This window comes from Micropterus salmoides, unplaced genomic scaffold (genome assembly GCF_014851395.1).
Source record: "Micropterus salmoides isolate LMB-PRFRI ecotype aquatic unplaced genomic scaffold, ASM1485139v1 Ms_hic_scaffold_2, whole genome shotgun sequence".
In the NCBI taxonomy this organism is placed as follows: Eukaryota; Metazoa; Chordata; class Actinopteri; order Centrarchiformes; family Centrarchidae; genus Micropterus; species Micropterus salmoides.
Window position 1 is genome coordinate 48193825 of NW_024041150.1, and position 14122 is coordinate 48207946.

General features: G+C 39.1%; 1 long non-coding RNA gene across 1 annotated transcript; it reads left to right on the plus strand.

Moving 5' to 3' along the window:
• The first annotated feature begins 465 nt into the window (after positions 1-465).
• LOC119913132 lies at positions 466-9434 on the plus strand. The gene is made up of 3 exons (XR_005446386.1): positions 466-559; positions 8434-8523; positions 8878-9434. It is a non-coding gene; the product is annotated as an uncharacterized LOC119913132 (long non-coding RNA).
• Positions 9435-14122: the final 4688 nt, after the last annotated feature.

Sequence of the window (14122 nt, forward strand, 5' to 3'; positions counted from 1 at the left end):
ACAGTTTATTTAACATGTTAACACCCATGTAGTGCAGTTCAGTTAGTTGTGACTGCATGTTTTTCTATTTACATTCATGTCTGTTGAGCTGCATGTTAAAGTCAAAAGATTCACTAACAACAAATTTCAGAGCATTTTTACTCTTGAATGAAGATGTTTGATCCAAATGTTCCTCTGTTAAATAACATTTGCATGGTGCTCTCAGTACAGTGAGCAGATCTTCATTGAGACTTTTGCCTTCAGATTGTGTTTTTTTTTTTTTTGATCCAGTAGTGGAAGTTATTTGGATGTGTGTACCGTACACGTGTTAACATTTCAAGATGTATTTTACATTTATAAAGTCATGAGTAATAAGTTACACATTTCAACTACAATTCCAATCAGTTTTCTTCATTTAAATGTCCGTTGATTTCAGTTTAACATAAATTATATTGCTGTTCATGTTGTTTCATTCCAGCTGCTGAAGAAGAAGTTGTAGAAAATGACATCACAGAGGACATCACATACAGTGACATCAGAATATCACATCACCAACGGCAGCCAATCAGACGAGGCAGAGGTAGCTATTTTGTTGTGTGTGTGTGTCTGTGTCTGTGTGTGTGTGTGTTTGGTGTTTGTTTGCTTAAGCACTTAGTCCTTGGATCTACTTTTCAAGGTACTTTTTGTGTACATTTCCACCGGGGTATTATACTTTGTCACGCTGTCTGAAAGCATCAGTTATGTCGCACTGAGATGAGAACGCGTTGGAAAAATCTGCTCTGTGGCCCTCCTACCTGACTTGTGAGCCTTGTTTACAATTTACCATTGTTGCACAGTCTCACCTGTCACTGCAGTGCTCTCACTATAATCCTCTCTCTGTAATAAGCCTGAATGTAAACTTCTAGAAAAATCCAGTGCTGGTTTGATTGGACCTCTGTGCACTAACTCAGTCATCAAAAAGTCTGATTAGACTGATGCTGGCTCTACATCTCTGGCTGTACTCGTACTGGCTGAGGCTGCCAGTATTTCAGCTGGGTCTGTGTGACCTGCTAAAGCAGCCTGGTAACACCAAAAGATAAAAATACCAAGCGATTTCTTAAGTAATTTAGCGTGGTATTCCAATGCAGTTTTTGCATTTTACTGTCTCAGGTAAAATCAGAATGTGTGGGATATAAATAGCCATGAAAGTCCGGCACTAAGGTGGTGGAGGGGTGGTTAGGGGAATAGTAAGTTGGGCCCAGACCCGAGAGACCGGCGTTCGGTTCCCAAGTGAAACAAGAATTACACAACATTAGCTTTAGGCTTTTATTTACGTTACGTTATGTTACGTAAGTTAGCATTTTACATCGTTGCCAACGTTAGCTACATTAGTTACTACGTTACATTACGTTATATAAGTTACCATGCTACATCATTGCTAACTAGGTAGCTAACTAGCTAGCAAAGATGCTAGCATTGACATCCCCCCTCCGATGTACTGTATTGCTAACCCTAACCATCATTAATTAAATATGTGTCGACCGGTTAACCTCCTTTGTGTTGCTTGAACATCGTGAAATGACACACGAAAACCTTAAAATGTGTTGACATGGCACGCCAGAATGTCCTTAAAAGTGCCGCACTATTTATACACCATTCCATGATATCACGTTGGCTTATAGACGTCAGGACTGGGTCTGTGTTAGTACTGGATTTGGATCAACTGGGCTTGTACTGGCTTATGATCCAGCATCTGCTCTACTGACAAACTTCAGTATAGCCCCTGTAAATTATAAATATCAATTCTTGCATGATGATGTTAATGTTATCAGCTGCTTCAGCCCCATTCAAGCTGGCTCCCAGGTTTCCTTTAATGTTTTCAGAAATTTCAAGGAAAAAACTCTTTATAAAATGACTTGACTGAGTGTGTGATGTTTATTGTTTACTGAGAGATGTGCATATTGATCAGTATGCCCTGCTAGTCCACATTTTAATAGTCAATGTGAATCCACTGCTTTCCATTTTGCATTAGTCCAGAGTTGTAACTAAATCTTCACTGAGAGACAGATAATCACTGTCTTCTTTTAAAATGATGTGTGCCTATGAGGAGTGCCATCATATCCATGTGCTGTCTGGACTGGTCGCACTAATGTTGCTGCTTGAATGCAATAAAGTCCAGCTGCAGGCTGTAGCACCACTCAGCCGGACCCTTCTCCTCAAATGCCCGGTTTAATTTTGTGCACGCTTGTATAAACCCATGTTCACGTGCAACGTGGTTATCTTTTTCATGCTGCAGTTCATAAACATCATTGCCGTTTGCATTTATCAAAAGTAATAAATATTTGTATTTCACTCTAATATTGTTCAGTCACAATCTGGCAAGCAACCAAGACCAAAACAGACTGAGTTAGCTGTGTTAGCAGGACAGAGAGACTAGAGAGAGATTCACTGCAGCTGCACTGCTTTGAGAGGAGAGAACACAAGTTTACCTGACTGCTGTTCTCAAAACGTCACTCTCACTGAGTTATATTCTCTTCTTTCGCCCAGAAGGATAGACCCTCTTTGTCCTCTCATCAATGTTTTAAATACTTGCTTTCAACATTGACACCTCTACTTCAGTGATCAGCACCTCAATCTCGCACTCAGTGAAGTTTCTCTTTTTCATGTGTTTTGCAGCAGGATTGGCTGTTGTTATTTGGACCTTTCTGGTCATTTACACAGTAATTTACAGGAGGCTTGTGCATGTACGCTCAATTTTACATTGACTGAGATGTATAAAGGAAAGGGGTACAGGACCTGGCGTACGCCTGATTTTATACATGTGGATATTTCTGTGCATATGTACTTTTCAAATTTTGTGAGTACGCCATCTTTCAGTACAAAAGCTGTGCAGTCTTTTTTAGGTGAGGCATCAGGTCTGTTTATTGAGAGGAAAAACTAAACTGAAAACAAAACAAGCACCTAAACTGAGCAGCAGCAGCAGATCAGCACGCAGCACTCACGTCCTGCATCTGAGTGTCAGAGGAATGAGATATTAAACGTGCTTTATTACCTATTATCAATCAGCTGGTCCATTTGTTTTGAAGAGGAGGAGACCCACTGTGACCTTGTAGAAACCTCCTGAATAATGAAAACTTATAACAATAACTCTGCACCTAGTATTTAGCTTAACTCCATTAGCTATTAGTTAGTTATAGCTATTTCTGAGCTATAAATACAATGCGACATACAATCTCAGTCCGACATGTGCAAGACTTGAGTGCGATATCTGGGTTTTGATTGTGATTTATTCCAAATGTCACAATCGTGGTGTGGAGGCAGGTTGGAGGACCCAAACGCAGGACACAGGGCGGAGCAGGTATAGTTCAACAAAGGGTTTTAATATAACCAAAAGGGAGCACACTTACAGGTGAGTGGCTGAATAACAGAAATCCAAAATCATACATCAAATTCCAACCAGAATATAGAAACTTCTGTGGTAAACAGGAATAGTGACCCCGGTGGAAAGGGTTCCTGACAATGGCCCTTTCAAAAAGGAGGTGCTATCTGCAGCTATTTTGAACTTTGATTGATGTGTGCACGGGAGCTACAAACTGCCCTGCCACGTTGCAAGCCGTTGAAGATAGTAGCGCAGCAGTGCTGTTCATGGTCTGTCTACAAGGCCCTTTATACATATAAACTGAAACAAATTTGGAAATTAAATCACTTAACTTGAAATGGAAAGTAGTATTAATTTGGTTAAGTTGTTTTAACTTGAAAGTATGAGTTAGAATAACTCAAAGTATGAAGTTGAATTTATAAGTTGAACACAGGCAGTCTTCAGGCAATCATCTTGCATTTCCAAGTTAAATTAACTTGAAATGTCTTATATTAAATTAACTTAACTTAAAACTGTGTTGAAAGGGTGTAGAATTGTATGTTTGTTTGACAAGAGAAGGCAAGTTTCCTTGAATAAACAATGAAAATACATTGTTGTTTCTTCTCACAGTATTAAGGTCAAACAATAAATGATCATTAATTAAACAATTTACATAATGTAACTACATAAGTTGAAACAAAGCTTTTCTTAAAGGTTTTCTTAAATATTTTCTTTCATTTTTAAGGCAGCAATTGAACTTGAGTTTTTAAGTTGAACCACCTTGATCATTTTTACAGCGTATATAGTACACTTCCTGAATTCAGACGGTCTGAGAGGGATACTACTGCATCAGCAGACTAATCCCCCCAACAGAAAATATCTGTTTTCCTCATTGTGATTCGCTGTAACTTACACGGCTGCATTCAAGCCTGTCTTGAGTGAATTTAAAAAGATAGATTGCTTATTGTAAGATCAATAGATTTTTTACTTTTAATAATAAAGTACTTTTAAAACCAGTATTTTACAGGATGACCTTTGCTTAAGTATCATTTTGTGTGGTATCTGTACTTTTACTTAAGCAGCAAAATAGTGTATTTTTTTCCACCACTGCATTTAGGTCACAGAACATTGTTTTTGAAGGAGAGGATATTCATTAAAATTTTTATTTGATATATCATTTATATGGTGCATTGCCTTTGACGATACACTGCGATTACATTTGATTTGTTTTGTACATTTTTCCTGTACAGTATCGTAGTCATATTTAATTGCATGTAGTCCGTGAGGTCTGGCCTGCTGTTGAGGATAACGTGTGTTGCATGTGAGTCTGTCTGTTGTGAACCCTGTGGTGAATCTGTGAAATGACGTAAAGAGCTCTGTGCGTCGTCCAGTTTCCTGTGTGTGATAAAAAGATCTGTTTGTTTTAATGCAAATAATTATTACATTAAGTTATTATAAATAAAAGAGAAGACGGACTGTGCAGACCAAAGACACTTGAATGTGCATCTGAATCTTCCTCTCTGCACATCAAACCAAAACAGCAACTTCCACCTGTCGACTCCAGCAAACTGTGGTTTAACGCTGGTGTGGTTTCTCACTATAGAGTGATCTGTTTTAGCTGATGTGTTCGTCTGTTTTGTGCCTTGTGCTGAAATGTGTGAACTTGTTTTAACAGCACAGGCAGCTTTGTGGTCATCCAGTTCCCTGTTTCAGATAAATATACTCTAGTTATATTTGGTCTTTCATGTTTCACAGCCGTGGAGTTTAGAAGAAGAAAACGGTCAAACCTGCTGCCGTTTATAAAGTCTATTATAATTCTACCTGAAAGATAATGAAATTGTTTTGTTGTTTAAGGGCACCTACTATACTTTTCTCTATTTTCTGTCTGATCCACAATGTTACAATGTCAGATGCTCATGATAAACACGGCCAAAGCTTCAAGTCATGAGGTAAAAATATTTAAAAGAAATCCCTCTGAATCCCCCCTGCTCTAAACTGTTGTTTCTACTAATGGCTCTGTATGACATCATCATCATAATAATATTAAAAAGCCAGGAGCATCTACAGCTTGTTTCAGTGAATGAAATGAGGGTGTGTATAGGGCCAGTAAAATTACAGTTTTTTTTTTAACTTTGAATCATGCAAAGCTGCCATACAGGATCATCGATACCACTGGTTCGTTAGTGTTCCTGGTTGCTGTGACGACAGTAGTTACAGTCGTTAAGACTACCTGTGGCCGAGACTGAACAACCATCGTTGGTATCTTCACCTGAGGCCAATAGGTTACGTTTGTTGAGTTTCCTGGGAAGTGATGAAAGGACAGCATTGTAAGTGGGGGATAAGTGGTGGCGTAGACCCCCTCCCCTGTTCAATGACGGCTTCTCAACCCTGGTGTAGATGCTTCCTTGACACCTCTTTCAAACCATCCATCTTCTCTGTCTAAAATGTGCACCTGGTGGTCCTCAAACGAGTGTCCTCTGTCCTTCAGATGTAAGTAGACAGCAGAGTCTTGACCTGAGGAGTTGGCCCTTCTGTGTTGAGCCATGCGTTTGTGTAGTGGTTGTTTAGTCTCCCCAATATACAGGTCTGTGCATTCCTCACTGCATTGGACCGCATACACTAGATTGCTTTTCTTGTGTTTGGGTGTGCGGTCTTTGGGGTGTACCAGCATCTGTCTTAGTGTGTTCTTGGGTTTAAAAAACACAGGGATGTTATGTTTGTTGAAAATCCTCCTGAGTTTCTCTGATACTCCAGACACGTATGGAATCACAATGTTGTTGCGTTTGACCTTCTTTTCCTCCCCTGTAGTTTTGTTCTTCTTGGATCTTGTGGCTGTTTTCACAAAGGTCCATTTAGGGTATCCACAGGCTGTAAGTGCCCCCTTCAGGTGGTTCTGTTCCTTCTCTCTGGCTTGGGCGCTTGTTGGTATGTTCTCCGCTCTGTGGTGCAGTGTTCTCATGACCCCTAGCTTGTGCTCCAGTGGGTGGTGGGAATCGAACAGTAGGTATTGGTCTGTGTGTGTGGGTTTTCTGTAAACACCAATCTGCAGGCTCCTGTCCTCTTCAATGTGTACAGCGCAGTCCAGGAAGGCCAAACTGTTGTTGTGAACATCTTCTCGTGTGAACCTGATGTTACTGTCCACAGAGTTGATGTGTTCTGTGAAGGCTTGCACTTCCTGGCTTTTGATTTTGACCCAGGTGTCGTCCACATATCTGTACCAGTGGCTCGGTGCTATTCCTCTGAAGGAGTTGAGGGCTTTATTCTCCACTTCTTCCATGTAGATGTTTGCCACAATCGGGGATACCAGTGAGCCCATGGCACAGCCATGCCTCTGTCTGTAGAATCCTCTGTTGTACTGGAAGTAGGTGGTGTTTAGACAGAGGTCGAGTAATTTACAGATTTGGTCAGGGCTGAGTCTGGTTCTGTTGTCCAGGGTGTTGTCTTGTGTTAGCCGTTTCCTAACAGTTTCTACTGCCTCTATGGTGGGGATGCAGGTGAACAAAGAAGTCACGTCATAGGATACCATGGTTTCATCTGGATCCAGTTTTAGTCCTCGAACTTTGTTTACAAAGTCAATAGAGTTTTGGACGTGGTGAGGCGTGTTTCCCACCAAAGGAGCTAAGATGGTAGAAATGTGTTTGGCAATGTTGTAGGTGACCGAGTTAATGCTGCTGATAATCGGCCTGAGTGGGGCTCCTTCTTTGTGTATCTTGGGTAGTCCATAAATGCATGGAATGGCTTCTCCAGGATACAAATGGTAATATAATTTTCTTGTATCTGCTGGTAGGGTCTCTTCTCAATGTCTCATATAACAGAACTGATATCAGCTCACTGAATTTGGATAAAACAGGTTTTAATTTTGAAAAGAAAAAAATTTAATGTTAAGAAATCTAAACTTATATATTTATAGTACAAGATTTCACTAATTAGCAATATTTTGGTGCAACCTCCTCATTTTGTAATTGTTTTGTATAATATGTGTTTTGCCTTTCATTACTAATCCTATTTATTTAGCCTTATAGTGATTTAGAGCTTTCAAATCATTGTGTCTACACCAAAGGTTCATATATTTTATATTAAATGTTGAATATTAACTTTTGTTCATTTTTTAAAATTATTTCACATGTAGCACTCTAAGAACTTTTACAACATTAACATTTAGTACACAAAATAATAATTTGGGACATAAAAAACACATTTAATTTTAAAGTGGCAATGATTTTTAAAATTCTTTAAATACCTGTTTCTTACATAAAAGGAAAGTCAGAATGTAATTAATGAATTGAAATTTAGCAAATGCTCAATTTGTGGAAATGTTATAAATGATAATGAAATTGTGAAACTAAATTAATTCATGTTGCACAGGTGACACATATAGTAAGAAAATACTGTGAGACGGCCCCAGGTGTGTGAAGTTCTACATTAGTGTTAGGCGTGTTGGCAGCCCCCCAAAGCCCCCTGCCCTTATCATGATCAACACAGGGGTTTGTGCCTTAACTTAAGTCAGTGACTTTAGTGACTACAGCTGTTCATATCAGCCTAGCAGGTAGGGTTATCCTCCTTTGTGATGCTGTGGCGTAGGGTTAGGGTACCTTTAGCGTCAAAAAACTATGCTTTGTCTCGCTGTCTGAAAGCGTAGGAAATGATGCCCTGAGATGAGAATGCGTTGAAATAAAGAGGTCATATTATGGTTGTGACTTTACCAATAATATGTTGAAAAAATGTAAAAAAAATAGCTCATTACAGTAGCTTGTTTGACTAATGCATTTAGTAAATGTGGAGGGTGGGAAGAGGGTCAGGGTAGTTGCCTGATTTTATTGCTGTTAAATAAATATCTGACAGTGTGGACAAAACTGCCAAAAAATCAAATTAAAATGAAATCTCTTGTCTGAGGACAATGTATTTTGTGGTACTAAGCTATCATAAAATCATTTAATTTATAATTTTTAAAACAACTATAAAAAAACTAAATTTGTGCTGAAGACCCTCAGACCCTGGTTGTTTAAATAAGATAATGTTATTCATTCAGACAGTGGGACATTTGTTTGCCCAAATCTCAAGAACCAGTGAGCTGTAGTACCTGCAGTAATGTAATTTGTATACATTTTATTTTCCAGAGAGTGATCCAGCTGCAGTCTACTCAGCAGTGAGAGGAACAGATGACGTCATTTATGGACAAATAGCCATCAAACCACAAAGGACGAAAGGTACAGCTGCTCTTTATTTATGAAGTTTGGTCAGAGCCAGGCTCTCAGGCACTTTGTATTGCTTTCAATATGTTTTCAACCTGTAGATCATTTTATTTAATTTTTAAACTCTTGGACTCTAATAGCTCCTCTGTTCATTCAGAATCTATACCACGTGTCTGTGCCAGCAAAACTTTTTACCAGCTGAGACGTTTCTGAAGTTTTACTGGTGCGACCTGATTCAGTGAATCTCTAGTTTGAAACTCTTGTTGGTTCCTGAGAACTGAGTGAAGCAGAGTTGTTGTCTGGTGACGGAGTTTCTTTGTCTCCAACAGTTTCTCGTGTTGTTTGAACTGTTTGTGTTTGTGTGTTCAGAGTTTCCAGCAGAGCCAGAGGTCGTCTACTCTTCACTGAGGTAGACCTTCACACCTTCACACCAGTCCAACCACTGATGTCCAGCTGGCCTGGAACTGGTCCCCAGAGCCCCTCACACCTCAGCACATCCATTTATTAGATTTGTTATTTTTATATGATTTAGATAAATTAGACAAAGCAACACTTCCTCATACAGAAATATAAACAAAGTGCCCCAGAACGACACACTGTATAAGTTGGACAGTACAATGACATACAGGCGTACTGGGCCTTCAGTAAGTAAGTCATCCACAAAACTTATTTAATTAATATTAATTTAATTAAAACATGTAAATTTTGACTTTCTTTCACTGGGACTCAATCGTTGGGCTCCTGAGTGAAGGTCTTCAGTTTACTTCACTCATCCATCCACAGACTTTGTTTCTGGTAGCTTCACGTTGTTTTGTGGGTAATAACTAAGTTTACTGTTATTTTATGATTTATTTATGTTTATTGTTTCTTGTTGGCACAGTAACGTGTTTCTTTGTTGGATCAATAAACTTTGTCTCGTTCTTGTTTTTCCTCTGTGGTTCTGTTGGTTTCACAAAGCTGTTGGATGGAAAATTTGACTTGAAGGTTTTGCTGTGGCTAACCGATACACACATGCGAAACTCACCTCTTCAGTGCAGATCACTAAAAATAAACAAGACCACAACCACACAGACTGAACAGAATGTATTTCAGCTTAAGTACAGTGTGTCCTTAACTAGATTGATTGATTGTTTATTGGTCAAAACAGGTTTTATATGCAGATTCACCAATTATGAAAAATCCATCCATCCGTCGTCAACCGCTTATCCTGCATACAGGGTCACGGGGGGAGTCACCGAGGCCTTAAAGCTCAAATGTAAAAAAAACCTATTAAACCAAAAAACAAAAGTAAAAACATCAAAGCAACAATTACAAACAGGCCACAATGACCTGTTGATTTTCTTTTTACTTTATTGAGACACATTTGAAAACAATCATTATATTTAAAAACAGTCATTATTTTTAAAAAAACATCCAGAAAGTTTAGCTTAGCTTTCGACCGTTCGAGACCGGTCAGAACTGGGATATTTCCCAGTTGAAACTTCCGACTTCCCACCTCAAAGCATTCCAGGTGCACGGTGGTGCACGACGCCGAAAGTGAACTGGCTGACCGTGACAAAGTGTGCACACAGTTGCACCCTCAGCAGTGCTTTAGGTGTTACTTCAAAGGATGGCAGTTTAACTGCAACCAACTGACATAAATAGCCTCTACCTTACTAGTTATGTGTACCCCTCTAGCTACATCAGCTGGTAACCCTCAAGTGTTGTAGGTTACACTCCCTAATGTTTTGGCATTTTTAACAATAACTTTTATGCAGAGAAGATTACTTTGAGATTCTTTCCTGTAGCCAGCTACCTAATAGGCCTAACATATTTCTACATCAATGCACATGCAGAACAGGTTTTACTATATGATTGTATGTATTTTAATTTTAATACATGCAAATATACGTTTTGTTGCCTTTTAGTTTATGGTTTACCATTTACAGTGTGTGTTTCCATGGGCGCTGACATTGTTTTGTGACGTCATTCAGCTGCTACTCGTTAAGTCGGGGTACATATTTTTCCTCCAAGTTCACAAGTAGGACTTAGTGTTGTGTTGTTCAATGAACGTTTTGTTCATAAGACGTAATCGTGTATATGACTCGGGAGGAACGGCTTGTCTCAGTGAGTGATTCATTCATTTACTTGCATGCGTGAAGGATCTTGGACTCTTACGTTCACTCGTCACAGGAAACAGAACTGATTAGTTCACGACTCTCAACTGTGAGTCTGTCTGAGTCGTTCATTTCTCACGTGACAGCTCCTACTGTGGAGCAGGAATGAGCGACTCGTTGCTGTATGAATGAGCACTTCAGAGATAATGATAGTAATTATAACATAAGCCTTTATGTGGCTGGTCTGGTTGTCTACTACTCGGGAAAGATTGTGAAAATGGAAGGATTTAGCCGGAGTAGTGGTGATTACATATTGACAACATATTTCTGTGGTTTTTACATGGTTTGAATTTGGTTGTGGGCCCAGGGGGGTTTATATAATGATGATATACAGTAATCAAGAGGTGAATTTGTGCATTATACTTTGTCAAATAAAGCAAGCCAGGCAGCCTTCTTTGCTTTTTAATCGCCCACTAGAGGGCTGCAGCCTAGTTCAAATGAATGAAATGACTCAAAAAAGAATTAGTTCATTTTAATGAATGAGATTTTAATGAATGAGTCTGTCAAAAGAGTCGAACTTTCCATCACTGATAGGGTTACGATATTAAAGCCCTATAACATGTCTTATATTTTCACTGAATGCCCCCTGAATTCAGTTTGATGGTAAATAAAACACAAAGGTTACGATATGGTAACCCTAGTTCTATAAACACAGGCGGAGTCCTCAACTTGACTTTATGGGTATTACCTCCTCCAATCTCAACCACACATCACCCTCTGAAATTTGAATTGTGCACGTAGATGACCATTAGATCGTGGCTACTGTATTATAGCAGTGTCCCTGCTGCAGACTAACCCTTCAGCAGAGTGGCATGGAGCGGCAGGGCCCATCAGTAGAGGGCCACGCTGTGACCTTCATGCTTTCTCACACAGGCTCCGCCCCCACTGGACTCTATGGGTACAACGGGTGGAGCCCAATGACTGTCCACCCCAGCAACAACAAGCCAAGCCAAGCTGATCAGTGCGTCCGATGGGGGCTGCGCGAGTTAAATGAGCCAGTTTTCTTTTTACATCGATTTGAATGTTGGTGAATTCAGTGAAAAATATTAGACATTTTCAATGGCTATAACTTTCAAACCAAACATCAGATTGGTCTGATATTGACAGGGGTTCACCCTGAGGTGGTCTGATCACTGTGAAGTGAAATAAGTCAGTGGAAACAGGAGGTTTTCTTTTAACATCAGTTTGAATCTTGGCTGAATTTAACAAACTTTCTGTGAAAATGTAATACTTTCTTTAGATACTTGTGTTGTCTTAAGCATTTGTTTATTTATTTATTTATTCATTCAATCGTTTCTGCAACACCAATTGCATTATGTTCAGCAGAAGCTAACGTTACCGTAATGCCTAGAAAAAACACGCAACGCAAAATGAAGAGCAGTGCGCTCGTCTCATCCAGTACAGTCCCAGACGGGCTCTGTGTCTGTCAGACGGTCTAAAGGGGGTAGAAGCCTACGACCGTATCAGCTGAGCAATAACGCAGGGTAATGCACAGCAGAGGGGCAGGTAGATTTTGTTAAAATATATGACTTCATTCTCATTACATCTCGTAATATTATATCTGAAATTGTCATCCTGCAAATGTCAGAGAACACAAATATGTGGGAGAGATTTTTAATGTGCAGAAAGTTTTGAACATGAGCAGAAAACCTGCTGAAACACAGGAGCTATTAAGGTGCACGGGTTTATAACTGAATTAAAATGAATTAATTTATCATTGAGGTGAAAAGGTGTAACGTGCACATTTAAATACTTTAGGTTACTTCAGTCATGCCTGCATGTGTGTTGACTCAGCAGGGATGAAATAAAATTAAAAAAAAACAGGAGAAACTATTTGACAGCAATACAGAATGCCTGAGAGCCTCACAGCACTACATTACACTATATTTGTATTTATTGAATTGTCACCTGAGTTTCCTTTCATATAAATAAAGACATTTCCTCAATGAATTGGTGCAGAAAAATTCACCAGAATGCAGGAAATTAAGCGTTGAATGTTAAAACCCTGCTAACAACTATTTCTTCAATACATTTTTTTCCCCCCAAATACTAAGCCTATTAACATATATTGTTGTGTTGTTGTCATGGCCCCACTATTGCTTAAAAGCAAGGATGGTGTATCGGTGAGGGATGTCCGACCGATTTTGGTGGACCGCCTGGGCCAAAAATGCCAGGGCCGATTTTTTGTCCCATTCCAGCCCTGAACATGTTAATCAGTCTCTCTTCAATGAGGAGTAAAGACGATATCAGATCAATCCGAACCAGCTAAGTTGTCTCTGCTTTGGTTTTATTTCTCAATAAAAAATGTTCAGAAGTAATCCTTTTTCAGATTACACTGAATGCTGAAAACACAACCTGAATCCCACCGTGAGGATGTTTAGCTTTATCAAGCCTACAGGCTAAACCTTTTATTTAATACACAATCACCACATCAATACAAAATGAACTTTTCTTTAAATGTTTGAGCACATGGTGGAGCAAAATATTCTATTTGTTTTTATAATCTTGTAAAAACCTCGTCCTTCAAACTACAGGTTTGTCTGTGTAGCCTATGTGATGTTGTGCTGCCACCCTGTGGACAACGTTTGATAGGACTTTAAGTGATTTTCTGTTATTCTTTAGAAACCATGTGCATTCTGGTGAATTTTTCAGCTCCAATTCATGGTGGAAATGTCTTTATTGATATAAAAGGGAAACACAATGAATTATTTAATGAGGTAAATCAATTCAGTTATAAACTCCAGCAGTTTTCTGCTCATAGTCAAAACTTTCTGCACATTCAGAATCTCTCTCACATATCTGTTCTCTTAACAAACTTCATGAGGACTGAGTTAGTGCGAAAAGGTCCATTCAAACCAACACCGGACTTTTCTAGAAGAGGTTTCCATTCAAGATAATTACAGTGACAGACTGTTCTGAACTTCCCCCACTCGTGGTGACATAGGTATGTGTGCTCATGCTCCAGTCAAAGCCCTGTCTGACATAGCAGTGCCAGTAATAAGGGGCTAACTAAACTAAAACAGGAAGTAAATCTAACAGAAACACAAGAAATTATCAAATCAATAAAGTATATCAATATCAGCAAAACAAGACTACTGAAACTCACAAAGAAACAAAATGACAAAAGTAAAACACACTACAGATGATGATAACCAGATAACCAGATAATTCATCAGAAAGTGAACACACACATACCCAGCAGAGTTAGTTTAACTGTCAGTGAACGCATCATATTCATGTTCATAATTGGCATTCACTGTCAAGTTGTTGCTTTACTTTTCATCTCAGCATCTCCATTTAGTCTGTTTTTACATCATGTTCTGGCTCAGAGCCTCGTTCAGCTTGATGCAACTTAACAACTAAACCTGATAATAGTCTGTGGAGCGGAAACCACAACAGCTTCAGAGGAAGGTGGGGAGGTTTTACTTATATGTGAACATGAACTGATCAGAGCGTAG